The 12,387-nt window shown below is 38.5% G+C and overlaps 1 protein-coding gene across 5 annotated transcripts in view; it reads right to left on the reverse strand.

Annotated features, from left to right (window-relative positions):
• tcf12 (transcription factor 12) overlaps positions 1-12,387 on the reverse strand; it is a 112,536-nt gene that overhangs the window by 60,996 nt on the left and 39,153 nt on the right. The window lies entirely within an intron of this gene.

Genomic DNA, 12,387 nt, shown 5'->3' on the forward strand with positions numbered 1-12,387 from the left:
TTTTAAATTCAGCAAATCAGAGCGAACGCTGACAACGTAATTAACATTCATGAACCCAGCAGCTCATGTGTTGTATATTGTCAATATTGGTAGTAGAATTAGTAGTAGGATTATCTTTTAAGTTCTATCATTAAATAATGCGTGATTATCATAATATAATAATTATCATATAAATAATAGTATATCAGTCTGGCAAAAATTTACTAGCCAATGGCGATTTACTGCCAAGGTGTGTGTAGAGGGTTGAAAGGGCAAATGATGTGAAGCTGAAGGATATCTTAATAAAAGAGTATTATAGCATCTATAGTGCTGTATATACAGTACATGTGTGTTTAATATGAAGATTTAAAGCTGAAGGTAGAATTTGTTTTCCTTCACAAACAATGATAGACCTTTGGATTCTATGTGTATGTGTAGAAAATGTTGGAGCGCTTCTGCATTGAGAGTCTTACACAGGCACTCATTCAGAGGATTCGTCTCTCCTCTCTGGATTAGATGTGGGGGAGGATGGGTTATTTCTAGGCAGACTGACTGCACGCTCACCACCTGAGACCCCGAGCCAGGTGTGTGTGTACATGTAAGTGTGTGTATATGTAAGAGCAGCACCTGTGGGGCACAGCAGGAGCTCGGCTACACACAGGTGGGAACCAGAAGCCCTAATGTCCATCCCATGAGCCCCCTCTCATTTCAACAGGTCGTTCAGTAATTATACTCAACACAGCCCATTAGCCATCAGCCTTCAGAAGTACATATGCTCCGACATCGCTCCACACCGCATGCCTACGCGTGAAAGACTGTGGGGGAGATCGTCTTCCAATGGACACGGTGCCTGAAAATACCTCTAAACTGCTTTTTCTTCACTGAAATGTTCAGTATCTGTGATATGGTGAATGGATGTAAATATTCACAAATTAATAAGGAAAAAAACATATTACATTTCTGGGTAATATAGACATGGCAATAATTATTCATAAAACTCATAAATCTCTGATATTAAAAATCTACATTATTTTAAAAAAAAGAAAAGAAAAAAAGCCAGAAATACAATTATTACTTTAAAAGTAAATGTAAGCATTACAACAGTATAATGAAATCCAATTTAGACTGATATGATAAATAAAAAAAGAATCTGTAATATCAGATAATAATAATCAATATGGTAATGATATATTATTGTTTGCATCAGTTTGCATCATATATCTGCAGGTTCACTTAAATTTTGAGCAAAGCAGCTTTTCAGAGTTTGTTATGAAAAAAATAACAAAAATATATTTTTCAAGGAATAATGTTACCCTACTGTGAATAATACTACTAAGAAAGATTTCACTTACTGAATTTATTTGATTGTTTTTATTGCATTTATATTTATACAACCATTACTGGCACCTTTTTTCACTATTCTTCTATTTGTATTGATGCTTTGGCAGCATGTTGTGTCAAACAATCATTCCAATAAAGTACTTTGAAACTGAAAGCTGAAAGAGTGCGAGACGGAGAGAGAGAGAGAGAGAGAGAGAGAGAGAGAGAGAGAGAGAGAGAGAGAGAGAGAAACAGAAGTCTGGTAAAGTCATTGACAGAAGCAGGGTGCTCTGGGTCCAGACTGCATTTGTTTCACTGGCAGAATTCTTTCCTAATGAATCACTGCCCTTCAACTTTGCATTTTCATTTAACTATCACTAACATTTTCATTGCCATGAGATGCTGCTAAATACCAAGGGATAAAACTGGGGAGGAGAGGTGGAAAAAATGCAAAAGGAAAAAAAAAGCAAAAGGTGCAAAAAAAGCAAGACAGAGAGATTGGTGATAGAAGAGTGGAAAAGAGGGGGTTAATGAGAGGAGGGGACATGAGAAAGGATGATGGGTGGAGTAATTGAGAATACAGGAAAATGCGAGCAATGTACCGAGAGAAGAGACTAAATGGAGGAAAGCAGCAAAGAAAACATGAAGGAGAGAGAAAGAAAGCCCAGAATCATGCATACACACTCCAATAAAGAATGAAAGCAGATTTGGGAGGTTTTTTTGTTCAGGCTTCAAAATTATGCATGTAACGGGATTGGATTAAATAATGCCAGCTAATGATACAGTCATCAAAGCTCAAAGTGCCACATGCTGTTTGTGTTACTGAGTAAATCCAACTGTGCTGCACATGGATGCAGAATGTAGGCGTCGCATTTTCATGTGTCATTACGCATTATTGAGATATCTGGAACATTTCTGGACACCATCATGAGTATTGGGCAACACGATATTAAAGATAAAAGAATCAAACTATTTTAAGGCCTGAAACATTTTCTACACAAGTACGTGGAATTACACACTTACAGCTACATGAGCTTAAGTTTCATGCATTGCATTCTTCTGAAATGTGTCAGAACGTAAGTATGGGTTGCATTCTTATGGACTTTAGATATACAAAGACGCTGCACTCATATTACTTATGAATGGGAGAAAGTGCAATGTGCAATATGGCAGAATAAGTACCGGTTTCTAAATAAAAGAGCCAATCGCGTCACTGCAGATGCCATTAGAAGCTCTGGTTGCTATAGAAACAGTCAGTATTTTGAGGTACGAGCTCAGGACTGCACATGCGCATGGTGGTTCTAGCCTGAAAAATAGCTTTTTAAACACTATTTGAACATAAGAAACAATTTATGGGACAGTTCATTTCAGATTTTGTTGCTGATTTTAAGTATGTTATTTAATTGGGAGTTGGTCAAGCAGTTTTTGACATTTCAGGACTCCCTTTTCAAGTGGATAGGACTTTGTCTTGGATGCCCGAAATAGCTGCCCCGAGACGTTGCAAATATGGCCGCTGAGTGAACAGACTTTCCTTGAAAGTGCCTTTGGCGCAATACCCGGGGACAGAACAATTACAGGGTTCCCACACCATTTGACCGATGAATTTCCATGAATTTTCCAGTCGTTCGTGATGACAGGATAATGTTTTTTAAAAATTGCTTTTATAGAGATTGAACTCAAGAAGGGCAATATTTAAAAAACATATAATATTTATTAAAAAACAGAAATAATGTAAAATACTATAGCAATAAAAAAACGTTTTCTAGTTCTATACATTTACATTTTTTATTTATTCCTATGATACCAAAGCTGAATTTCAGAAGTCATTACTCCAGTGTCACATTGGAAATCATTCTAATATGATGATTTGCTGCTCAAGAAACATTTCTTATTATTATCACAGATCAAAATGGTTGTGCTGGTTGATTTTTAAGGGAAACAGTGATGCCTTTTTTCAGGATTCTTTGATGAATACAAAGTTAAAAAGAACAACAATTATTTGAAATAGATTTTTTTTTTTGTCACAATGTGAAAGTCTTTAGTGTCATTTTTGATCAATTTAACACATCATTTCTGAAAAGAATTATTGATTTAAAAAAACCTTACTGAACCCAAACTTTTTAATTTTATAAATATATTCATATAAACAAATATATATTAAATACTAACACAATCAATATAAATCATAAAAATACATGAAAATGTTAGGCTATATTAACTACAGAAATGTCAAATTCTTGGGATTTGGTTCATTTCTATGACTTTTCCAGCCCTTGAAAACAATTTTAAGATTCTCTGATATTTCCAGGTTTTGACATGCTTACAGCAAGCAACCTGAATAATAACACTAATACACTGGCTTTAACTGCACAGATATGCACAGTAGAGCATGTACAACAGAAGCACATACTAGCAATTAGATGGCTGAGAATTTGAAGCGCTACTTGCATATATACTTCAGGCTTAAGCTTTCAGTGTGCCATTCATATTTTGTTGATTTTGTTGTCATGATTTTTTTTCCCCTGCTTTTGCGTTTGATAACATAACTCGTTGTAGACAGATTAGCTCAGGCTGCAATTTCGGTTGCCCCCAGTGGCCTGTGACAGCAAGCTCCCAGGACCTCTCTATCAGCAGGGCTCTATCAGCTCTGCCGCCTCCCCTGAAGTCTCTGAACTCTCCTGGCCCTCTGCGAACAGCCCTGCAGACATGAGCGCACCAGGCCCCAGCTGATCTCTGCAGCTGGCCGGCCCGCTCACCTCACCCCCTCCACACAGAGGCCCGGGCCTGGGGAAGCCAGGGCGGATGACGGGTGGATGGAAGGGAGGAGGGGCGCTGGTAGAAGTAGAAGCGGAGGAGAGGGATTTGTGGCCTTTCAGGCCGTCTTGGGCTCTTCACGCTTGGTTGAGCGCAGTAACAGATAAGCGCACCCTGGAGCTCTGCATAATGACCAGCTACATCCACTACACTTCACACTAGTGCCACCAGACTCCCACACCACTACAGATGTCTGCTCTGAGCCTGTGTCAGCACACATTGCTTCCAGCATCATAAACACTCCTGTGTGTGAGTGGCTAAAGTCGAGGCTGCTCAAATGTCATGTACAGTGCCTTCTTTAAGTATTCACAACCTTGACTAATTCACAAGAGCCGTTCACAAAGGATGCGTTCTTGCATTCAAAAACAGCTTAATGCAGGGCAGTAAAATCATCTTAAAAATCAGTGCTCATGGTGTGAGATGCTGAAAAACAGCGAGTTGGTCTTTACAGTGCATGTTTGTATATAGGCCTGCAATAACTAATCAACAAAAAACGATAAAAATCAGTAATGGAAATATTAATCGACAACAAATGTGATTATCGATTAATCGCACCAAAATATCCACCATTCATGTCACTTTACAGCAGTGAATAATGCATTTTTATGGACAAAACACATCTGGAAAACAATGGAGGACACAGAGTGGGCTAATGTGGGAAAAGAGCACGAACCTAGTTGTCAATTTGACATTCAAAAGTGACAATAAAAACTTTGATAATGTTACAAAAGATTCTTTCAAATAAATGCTGTTCTTCTGAACGTTCTATTCATCAGCCATTACTCAAATCAGCCATCATCAGCAATTGCTGCTAAAAAAAAATTAAAAACAGCTTTGCCATCACAGGAATAGATTATATTTTTAAAATACATTCAAATGCAAAACTATTTTTTAGAAAAAAAATATATTCTGAAATAAATTAATAAATAAAACTTTATAATATTACTGTTTTTACTTAAATTTTTGATCAAATAAATTCTGCCTAGGTGAGAATAAGAGACAAAAACATTTTTTTTTTTATCTTACCGACACCAAACTTTTGCTTGGTAGTGTAAGTGAACACAAATGGAAGGACACGATGACATAATTGGACGATTAGGTGGAAGACAGACACGCTAAAGAGAGTGCATTAGTGAGCAAATGAGTGACTGGCAGGAGGAGGATAAAATGGAGGTATACAGGGAGGAGGTGGAGAGAGAGTGTTCTTGACTGCACCTGCGGCCCTGCTGTGTTGTGTAGCCGCTCTACGGGATCGTGCACCTGAGCAGCACCTGGTCACAATCAGAGGATCGGAGGCCCTCAGAGGCCCCACACACACACCTGCCTCCAACGCTACACACCAGGGAGCCAGAACACAGCATACATGCTCAGCCTTAAGGAATAATTAAAAAGCAAATAAATAAATAAATCACATGCGGTACGAGATACGAACAGACAAGCCGAGCGCTGGGACAAATCTTTTTTTCCTTTCCCTCGGCTGAACAAAAGGATAGCGAGATGCATCTTGGCATCACTGTGTTCTGCTTCTCTTGTGCACACAGAAAAAAACACAGCTGGGGTACCAAACGCTCTGCACACTTTGCATTGTCACTAAATGACTGCGTAATTTCATTTCCTGGAAAGCCATTAGGTTTCATCAAAGGAGATGAGAAACAGATGAGAACAATTCTCTTATGCATGGAGAATTCATTTAGCGGCGCGGCATGCACGGGAGCGCCACGCTAGCACCACACGCACTGCCGGCAGAAAGTTGGGATGCAAATTTCAGAAATTAGTGTGCCGTTCCACAATTATTTTGCACATAGCGTAAGTGCACCGAGAGAGATTAAATGACTGCAAACCACCTGTGTGACACACTCAAAACAATGAGCTAATCCAGGCATGCGGTCAAAACTGCAGTAGGCTATACTGTATAGAGTGATATGAACCGAATACATCATTCCACTAAAGGAAATGGACTGCCTAAAAGCTATACTGTGGCTTTAGACACAAACTTTTGCACAATAAAAGGTTGTGATTGAGATTGAAGGTTGATTTTCCTTCATTCAAAAATGTATCAAAATCTTCTGAATGATACTGATAAACTGATAAAAGTCATACACCAATAAATGTCTGAGATACTATTTTGAATAATGAATAAAACACTAAAAATTACAATCAATCATTATTAATGCTACAAGTAAATCTAGGCATCACAACATTAATATCATAACAGTATGAAAAATGCATATTCATTTTGAGATTTGTTATAGATTAAATTTACCAGTATTATTAAATCATTAGTAAATTTAAACAAAAAACAAACAAACAAAAATCCCTAAAAGCAGCCACTAACCAATATGGTACCAATATTGTAATGATGCTGAAAATTCAGCTTTGCTGAAATTAATATATTTTAAAATATATTATACAATTATTAAAGCTGTAATAATATTTCAAACTATTACTGTTTTTACTGTATGTATAATCAAATAGATGCAGCCTTGGCGAGAATAAAATCCTTCTTTAAAAAACACTGACAAATCTTACTGACCACAAACAGCTTGAACAGCAATTATTTTCTTACTATGTGATTACTGAATGCTATTACTGAAATTAAAACATTTTACACAATATTTATTCAAAATGATTTGAAAACAAGAACTGAGCAATTTAAAGAGTTATTTTGGTGTGATAGCCATCACTTGTAAAGCAGTCTGAGAATCTGAGATGCCTTTCACACAGTTCACCTTTGCGTTATGTTGCTAAGGCTACACCATTTGGGAAGGCGAGAACAACAGCAACATACTGCCGTCTTCGTACAGCGAGAGGACCGTTTAGGTGCCAGACCAGCCATGATCTTCTCTGGAGAAGAGACAGAAATAGAGATTTCACCTGGGGGAGCGTTGGTGAACCTTCTAATGTCCCAGGTGAGGAACACAAGCTCATGGGTTACATTTAGACCAACTAATAGATTTTATCTAGCAGGTGATATCACACGGATGCAATCACTAGACGTGTCTTCTGAGACCAGCTCTGACGTACACAGCTAAATAAAGATGAGTACAGAAGACAAAGTCTTACTGAATCACTTCAGTAGTGAGCAGGGCTGTGTGTGTGTGTGTGTGTGTGTGTGTGTGTGTGTGTGTGTGTGTGTGTGTGTGTGTGTGTGTGTGTGTGTGTGTGTGTGTGTGTGTGTGTGTGTGTTGATGTTGCTAATGATAAGCAGATTAAAACAGAGAGGATGTGCGGCAGGCCACAGGAACGTGAGTGCATCCACAAGACAGTCAGCATTGTTAAAAATATAGACAGGCACATGGATTGAAATGCTGGCGAGTGACAAACACACAGTCATTTGCGCTAACACACACACACACACACACACACACACACACACACACACACACACACACACACACACAGAGAGAGAGAGAGAGAGAGAGAGAGAGAGACTCGCTTATGGTAATTAAATAAAACAAACTAATCTAAACCAGCTGAAATCTTTCTTGAGTTGCTTGCGGAAGAACAGAACAGCAAAAAGAGAATTTCTCAGATACAAGGAAGTCCGGAAATGTCCTTGTAATATCTTCTGTCTCTCTTTGATTCTCAGCCATCAGTGTGAATAAAAGCAGAAATGCAGAATTCCACAAAGAGATGGTAACTTCACTGACTTCATCCAACGTCCTCTTCTCTCTCATCTCAAACTTTCATCTCATCAGAGAGTGTGTAAAGTCAAATATTCAATCCATGTCATCTTGAAATAAAATCAAGAGGCTTGATGAAAAAAAAGCAGTAAAAAAGACCCCAAATGCTAAAGATGAATGTAATAGCTGCACGAGGGCGCTTGACTGGTTGAGGTAAAGTGAGATCATTATGAAGGGTCACCAAGCTAAATATTGATGATTCCTGTCCAATCTGTTTTTGTCCAATCAGATTATCTTTAGAATAAGAATGTTCGTCCCCAAACAAGAAGCAAATCATAGTCCATGGATGTAAGAATATTACAAATGCATCCTGTTTTGTCAAGACGCAGGAATACAGGAAAATGCACTTGTAAAATAATTTCATGAGGTCTTCAAACATGATAATCTAATCTCAAAGTACTACACTCATATTGCTATGTGAAAAAATGTAGTGAAGCGTCAAAATAAATCTTTCACCTCAACCGAAATGAAAGTTTTCATTGAGCCTCTTTCTTTTCATTGGGTAGGCTAATTGAACTCAATATGCTGTTCAGGGTGTCATGTTTTTAGGTGATAAATAAAACCAGTAGTAGTAAAGTTCTTCGGCAACAAGACATATCTCATTTCTCCATATTTCAACTGAACAATTTTTACATATTACTACTTTAGCATCCTTTTTGGCTACGATGAAGTGCATCCACCCTTCTGAGATGTTCACCTGTTGTAGCTTATCTAAGTTATGTGCATGAAATAGACATGCTGACATGATCATAACGCACCATCGGAGAAGCACTTATTATTAAATGTTTTCGTCACTGTTTTGTCGATGGTTTTATCAATGGTTCTTGCCCTCTAAAACCAATTCATATATATTTTGTTAATTTTACTGCATCACTAAAACATTTTCAAAGTAGTCAAAATGCGGACGGAAAGAAGACAACTGTTTTTTTAATTCTGCAGGTTTCCATGTAGTTATGCAGCCGCAGATTCCGCTTGGCCCAGTCTTTGACCATTTAACAGCATGCTTTGGGAAAAAAAGGTTGGCTGGAAATGAGCGTGACCTGACAGACCAGCACTAAACTCCAGCGGAGGTGAGAGTTTTGCCAGGAAACACAGCTTCCTGAGACCATGTATGCGCGTTATTCCCATCTAATGCAAATCACAAGATTCCCCTGAGCTTCAGAGCAACAAGCTTCACCTTAGACTTCAGGAAGTTTACAGCAAAACACATGTACAACTGATTGCAGCGTTTTTTTCCCCATGAACATTCAATTTAAAACTCATGTACCGTGTTTTGTTGTCGACCGTTTCATCAAGTCTAAAGCCAGGCCAGCTCTGTCTGTGCCAACTGTTACACATGGAGTTTGGAATGTCAACAAAGTACTAAACTAATTTGTCTTTTGTGATGGTAATCTGTTTGACCAGTAAATACTGGCTGCGCTGAAGAAGCAGGATTCTCTACGTGCATGCAGATTTCTTCTTAATCTAAAGCTGCATTAAGCCTTATTAAATATTGCTTAAAACTTCAACATAGAGTCATCATTATGCAACAGCGCTCCATCCTCACATTACAAGCGGACACACACGAACGCACACAGACGGTGCGCTACAGTTGGCGGATCAATGTTATTTCAATTGATTATAGGGTTAAATTTTGGGACAAATTATATTTAGGCTTCTGAAAACGGAACAGAAATAGTTTATATGTTGTGCAGAACTGAATTTATATTGGACAATGTTTGTGATTATGCATTACTCGATGTCTTCAGCTGCCACGTCAGAGGATTGTGTACAGCGCAGGACGGTTTTAGCCGTCACAGTGTGGGTGCCACGTGCATGCCGAGAGACGAGGAGGATGCTGGGTAAGAGGATTGGAACAGGGCGCCGGCACGTGCGCCCCAGACTGACTGACCTCTGACCTCGACACTGACACAGACCCTCCCATGGGCTTTCTTCAAGCATACACACAGACACATGGGGAAATACACACCTACACATTCACTCACCCCAGGGGTCTAAATGCGCCATATATAAAGATGATGCAACAAAGTGAAATATCTATCCATTCAGACACAAACCTCTAAGGAAATGCACAGTAAAGGCGGATGCCGGATAGGAATCACATTTTGCACCTAACATCTGATATGTAGTTCATACATAAGCTCAAATCCAATACAAACGCAGCAGAACAGAGTGTGACCTTTAAAATGGATCTCCATTATTCAGAACAAGCAGCGGTTACTCTAATTAAAATGTTATGTCAAATAAACAGTCATTACCAGCCATCTGCCTAGCGCTATAAACTGTAACATGTTCATTATCATACACAATAGCTGACCCCAGGTAACCCCAAGCTGCTCTCAACATGTCATACTTCACTTAGAGAGAGCATGGAACCAGGTCAACGCATTCAGCCCCCACAGGCATATTTAAGACTACTAAATGAAGCATTCAAATTAAACTGCTTAATGTGATAATGGTTTATTAAAGCAAATCTGAGGCGTTTCTTACATTAACGGCCAAACAAGATTGTATACGCGTTAAGATTCCACCGTTTAAATTAAGCTACATTTATGTGTCTGATTTAAAAAGCAAGATCCGAGAAGGTTTTATCAGCCGCAAACAGTTTGAAAAGGTAAACAAACAAGTTCCAGCCTACGATTTCTATTTCCTTCAAGAAACTGCAGACCACCGGGATTTGTCTCGAGATAATCCACTTAGATTACCACGGCTCTGTTTTTAAACGGCACACGCAGGAAAAAAATGGGTCACATAAACCCACGAGTAACTCATAGGCCAGGGTTCCCTCAGAAATGCCATTTGTGTGATGGTAATGCTTAATTGTATTACATTCACATTCGAATGTAATGTGCCTTTTTCATTGGTGAGTAATAACCTTTCAGAGATGATTTAATGAGGTTGCTCCGGAATGGGTAATTCCATGTAAATCCCAGATATTACTGCTGAAATTCAATTTGATAAGACTCTGCCTTCTCGTCCAATCCCAGCAAGATAGCGCAGGCAATTTAGCCGTGCAATCAGATTGTCTAATTCCCTGACACATCATTGTTCCAGATCATTTCCATATTTTGCTAGTTATAGGCATAATTAGTGCTGCATCAACAGGACAGAGGAAAACCAAACATCCTCCCTACTTCCACCACCCACAAACACACGCACCCGCACAAGACACACACACGCAGATCAATTGGAATAGAGATAACATTTTGTTTCGGTGGGCTTCGTGCAATAGCACCCATCCGTAAACTTGCCACCTTACATGGAAACCGGTCTCCAGGGTGATGCTACAAAGAGCCGGGGTTCAACAGCCCATAAAGCTGTCATGTGCGTGCACATCACAATAGCGACAGACACAGAGACCTCAGATATAACAACATCCATCAATCACGTTCAAGGGATAAAGAGTCCATTGTGACTCTAATCAAGCCATTTCACCTGATAAATATCTAAGAAAGTGCTACTACAGATTTTTATAATTAACAATAATTTCTTAAATGTTAATATATATATATATATATATAAATAATGTACAATTTAAAGGCTAGATCACCTCAACTGTCATGAAAAAGTCTGCACAAATAAATAAACAAATGACACCCGGCTTATTAAAAATAAAATGCGTTTCGTAAAATACCTGTAATATACTGACTTTTAGAAGGATAGCACTATAACAGAAAATAGTTATATATACAGTAATAGATGCAAAAAAAAAAAGTTGCACTTCACAATGACAAAATAATCCACAACATCAACATGTTCCAAAATTACACAACAGAAATAAGCGTGTGCAACTTTCAGAATCTGCACTGCACGTCATCTTGATGCTGAATAATGTGTATTATGCTTTGTGTCTGTGGAGTCAGCAAACAAGCAGTGAAAACAAGGGGCCAAACAAGCACAAACTGATACAGATGGAAAATTATTTGAAACATTTATGGAAGCAAAAGAGGAAGTGGAGCGAGTTCAGTAGAGTTTCACACACCTCTTCGGAAAGAGGGGAGAGATTTGAGAGAGCCCGTGGCTGATCTTTGGCCCATCTGTTTGTTTCACTACCACCCCTGAAACCCCTCCTTCTCTCTCTCTCTCTCTCTCTCTCTCTCTCTCTCTCTCTCTCTCTCTCTCTCTCTCTCTCCCTTCCCTTCTCTTCCCTTCCCTTCTCACTCTACTCTGCAAAAATGCAGTGTGCCATTGGAAGAAGCCAGTGGCTTTTCTGCTAGCTAGAAGACAGTCTTTTGTGATGGAAAACTGTACTGATGGTGTGACTTCCACCCTGGGGGAGGGTCAACTCCTGAAGACAGTCACACCACAGGAAGATTCAGAAATTGGGGACAGATGTGAGAGCAGCAGCAGCAGCAAAAAAAATATATATATATAAAAAATGTATAAAAATATTAACTTAATATTATATACAATTAATTATGTATAATATATAATATTACATTATTATATATGAATATTATTGGTCTGTGTAGTTGTGTAGTCAATTCATGAACAAATGACAAAAAAAGACTGAACTCACTAAACGACAAGTCATCATGATTTTCATTTTTAACTCAAAAAGAACCATGAATATTTTCTTATATAATAAATA

This window comes from Leuciscus leuciscus (genome assembly GCF_965113295.1).
Source record: "Leuciscus leuciscus genome assembly, chromosome: 2".
Lineage (NCBI taxonomy): Eukaryota > Metazoa > Chordata > Actinopteri > Cypriniformes > Leuciscidae > Leuciscus > Leuciscus leuciscus.